The sequence below is a fragment of the Helianthus annuus genome, chromosome 16 (assembly GCF_002127325.2).
Source record: "Helianthus annuus cultivar XRQ/B chromosome 16, HanXRQr2.0-SUNRISE, whole genome shotgun sequence".
NCBI classification, from domain to species: domain Eukaryota; kingdom Viridiplantae; phylum Streptophyta; class Magnoliopsida; order Asterales; family Asteraceae; genus Helianthus; species Helianthus annuus.
The window spans coordinates 108,449,126-108,453,780 of record NC_035448.2 but is presented as its reverse complement, the minus strand read 5'-3'; positions in this window follow the sequence as shown (position 1 = coordinate 108,453,780).

Sequence of the window (4,655 nt, the reverse complement as noted above, 5' to 3'; positions counted from 1 at the left end):
CTTAACTGTTTCTCTTTCTTTGTAGCTTCTAACTGTTTCTCTTTCTTTGTAGCTTCTTCAATTCTTCTTAGACGTTCTGCCTCATCTACTTCATCATCTGAAGAACTCGAAGAACTTGTAGTATCTTTATCAACATCATCACCTTCAACTTTATCAAGAACCTTCTCTTTCTCAGCTTCCACTTTAACTGCTTGCTCAGACACTAAATCATCAACATTAAGCATCACTTGATCAATATCAGCATATGGATCTTCTTCCGCAGTAACCACCGGCTCATCTACCTCAGGTTCATCAACCAATAACGTCTTTGTCACTTTCTTTTGCTTTTTCTTTGGTTGTGATGAAGACTCCTCACCCTCTTGTGATTTAGGGGTGGCCTTTTTTCTTCTCCTCCTCGTTTCTTTGACAAACCAGTCATTTCGGGTGGTTTTGAACTCCTCAAGAGTCTTAAGCTCATCAACATAAGCTGCTTCCTTCATTTCTTCTTCATTTCTCTAGTTTTGATGATCAACTGGATCAGGATCAACGTAGTTCACATCTTTGATATATCCAAAGAATTCAGCTACTACTTTTGGTTCTGGATGGTTTGGGTGATATCTAGCAAGCTGCTTGAGAGAATCGTTGCTCATGTGTGATTGAATTAACAAATCATTCTTCAAATCACGTTCAATCTCTGGATATGCATGATCGATCAGCATCTGCACAAATCTTGGATAAGTCCAAGTTTGACTCTTTGTAGTAATATTTTCGGCCATATAATGAAAGATAATGTGCGAGAAATTATATTTCTTGTTCAACACCAATGCAGTGACCATGTTTGTCTGATAATCGCGCATTGTATCGTACCTTCCCTTGGTATGGCTAAGTGATATCAATATACAATGAATAATAAACTTGTAGGGTTTCTGGAATTTTTACTTCAAATAATTTCATACGTTTAGAGCACCCATATAACCCATCCTGAGCATACAACCCTTTACCATCCGTTCTGGAAACTTTGTTGGCGATTTTGCATCGGCCGGAAAGTTCACAACCTCATGAATGAGTGCCTCAGTAATAACAATTTCCTTCTTTTCATTATGCACCTTCACAATTGAATGAATTGCTTTGTTTTCTTCATCGTACTTTGAATGCTTCCAGAATCGTTTAATATGTGACTTGTACAATGGACGTTGATCAGTCAAAGCTTTTTGGATAGGGATTCTACCCATGAACTCCAGGATACTGCTAAATTTTGTCAACTCTGAATTCTTTTGCACATCAAAATCACAACAGCTGTTGTGAAGTGGATCAAAAATTACACTTGAACCCTGCAAATCAACAAAATACACACTGAGTCAAACACTTAGAAAAATTCCAACTTCAAAACACTTCAAGTGAAATCACTTGTCAACAGAAGCGAAATCAAAAGATACACATTGAGCGAAATCACAAACTGATGTAGGAGCGGAATCACAAAGTACACTAGGAGCGAAATCAGATTGTTCACTTAGAAGCGAAATCAGATGTTACTCATAGGAGCAGATTCAACATGAACCCATAGGAGCGGAATCAGAATATACATTATGAGCGGAATCACCTAACTCTTAGTTTGGGGCGAAATCACAGACAAACATTCAAAACTTGTTAGATGATTAAATTGAACATGTTAACTTGTTAATCTGATGATTCCGACAATAGGGTTATGTTTTGATTTAATTTTTGACAACAATTTCATCCTAGATCTAAGTCTGTATCAACAGCTCATCACCAACATGTGATCTATTCAGATCTGATACAATCAACACACAAATTCATGATTTATACACTAAACCGACAACAGGGATGTGTTTTATTGAACAGATTCATCAGTTATAAACCCTAAATCTAGGTTTTGTTCATCACATACGCCGACAATTTATAATATGCATGATATAGACAAAATTGACCCTAAATCTACCTTGCCCATGATTAATAGTTGAGCAAACCAACTAATACTCAACAAATCTACAGCAAATCGGGCAGCAATTCATTTAGAACACGATGATTTGGGGTTTCGCTCTTAATCGCCGGAGAGAAAACACTTAGGGCGAAATCAGGAAAATGATATAGGAGCGGAATCAGGTGGCTTTTATAGCTTGTCTGATTCCGCTCGAAATGGTCCATATGGTCTCTCGAGCGAAATCACCTTGAAGCTACGAGCGGAATCAGATTCTGAAGCAGCTATGAGCGAAATCAATTTTAATGCATTACTAGCGAAATCAGCTTTTAGTGTGTTTAGGAGCGAAATCAGAAATATTATTCTCAAACTTTTAACATTTTAATCTTTTCTGATTATTCACCGACACACCCAATTAACCAAGTCCAAGTTAATGACCTTGGTCAACTGTTTGGCCTACCAAGTCCAAGTTAATGACCTTGGTTGGCCAGATTATGAAGTACGCTAATTTTTCGATTCTGAAAACAGTTCAAATTAATGAACTTTCGAACTTTTTGCACTTTCAAACACTTTTTCAGTCTATCAAACATGTACCAATCACATTTAAGTATCTCCTGCTTACCCAACCCTCATCAAACAGACATGAGCTGCACAAGGCTTTGATCGTCTGATTCCCAACGTCGGTTGTCGAAAATAAGATGAACAAATAAAATCTTTTTGGATTTTTTAACAGGATAAACTGAAATATGTACACACAATCTTTTTGTGAGCGTGTTAGGGGATCATATCAGCTGCTGACAGGACACAAGCACCGTTAAGCTACTATTTCATACTAAGCCTTAAATAATTCGCCTAGATTGTCGATATACTGACCCTCTTAAATTTTCACAGAACTTTCAATCTGTCCGGGATATGGAATTAATGTTTTAAGACTTAAACCTCTACATGTGTCCCACCTCAGTATATACTCCCATATCCAGATCCCAATATTCAGTCTTACAGGTGAGTATACCTAGATGATATCTGTAATGGGGTGAATTGCGAGGGTCGTGAGAGCTCAGGTCGATACTTCCGTATACGCAGAGAGATGACGGCTTCGACTTTTCGGTGGGTCCCCTTTGGGGATCTTCTATACAACAGCACATGATTATCATTTTGCAATGTTTAATCATTTTTTATGCTGAGAGGAGGCTTTACAAGTAAAGCATATGCGTAAAGTATTATCCGGGGACTAGGTCAGTATTTCCATACAGCAGAAGTCCCGAGATAATACCCCAGATATCACTAAGCTTAAAGACCTAGTATCTCAGAATAAGGGACCTTTCAAACGAGATTTCGGGGGTTACCCATATGTCTTGGAGGTGTTCCCCACGTAAACGCAATTAAATTTCAGGTTTATATCCCAAACTGGTCTACTGATTTTGCAAAAACCTATCGGCACATCTTTAGCGAGACTGCTTAATTGCATTTTAAACATTACATTTCTTTAGCGTACTGTATCTGTCTAGCTGATGTACTATCATTTCCCCTATTCTACACAAACTCTTTTTGAAGTTTTCTAATGTTTTCAGTATTTCCATACAGCAGAAGTCCCGAGATAATACCCCAGATATCAATAAGCATAAAGACCTAGTATCTCAGAATAAGGGACCTTTCAAACGAGATTTCGGGGGTTACCCATATATCCTGGAGGTGTTCCCCACGTAAACGCAAGTAAATTTTAGGTTTATATCCCAAACTGATCTACTGATTTTGCAAAAACCTATCGGCACATCTTTAGCGAGACTGCTTAATTGCATTTTAAACATTACATTTCTTTAGCGTACTGTGTCTGTCTAGCTGATGTACTATCATTTCCCCTATTCTATACAAACTCTTTTTGAAGTTTTCTAATGTTTTTGGATTTTTGAATTTTATCATGTTTTTGTATTTTTCTGCGAATTTCTCCCCCTAAAAAGAAAAACATATTTTTTGTGTTTTTGTTTTTATCGAAAAGCAGAAAACAAACTGTACAGAAATTTGACAACACGACATGGTTCACGTCTGATCACCGCCCTCCTCGGCTTCACATTCTACTACCCTCCCAGAACTCAGATTCTTTAACCCATTCAATTTTAGAAGATAGTAAAATCTCTTTTTGTTAAAGGATTTTGTATAAAAATCAGCTTTCTGATCATCGGTGTGTATGTGCTCAATCCGGATTAACTTCTTCTCGTGACAATCACGGATGAAGTGGTGACGGATTTCGATATGTTTCGTTTTTGAATGGTGAACCGGGTTTTTAGTGATGTTTATAGCTGCTTCGTTGTCCACATAAATCGGAGTATCCAAGAATTGCAAACCGAAGTCGCGCATTTGCTGTTGGATCCAGAGGATCTGTGAGCAACAGCTGGAGGCTGAAACGTATTCAGCCCCACATGTAGAAAGCGCCACTGCGGTTTGTTTCTTGCACTGCCAGGTAACGAATCGAGTTTCGAAGAACTGACACCCAGCAGTGGTGGACTTTGCATTCTGCTTGCAGCTTCCAAAGTCAGAATCAGCGAAACCTGATAGGGAGAAGTCACCCGAGCGAGGAGACCACAAGCTGATGCTTGGGCAGCCTTTCAAATACCGTAAGATACGTTTTACAATCGTCAGATGTGACTGCTTCGGGCTCGACTGATATCTGGCGCAGAGACATGTCGGGTACATGATGTCTGGACGGGAAGCAGTGAGATACATCAGAGATCCAATGATT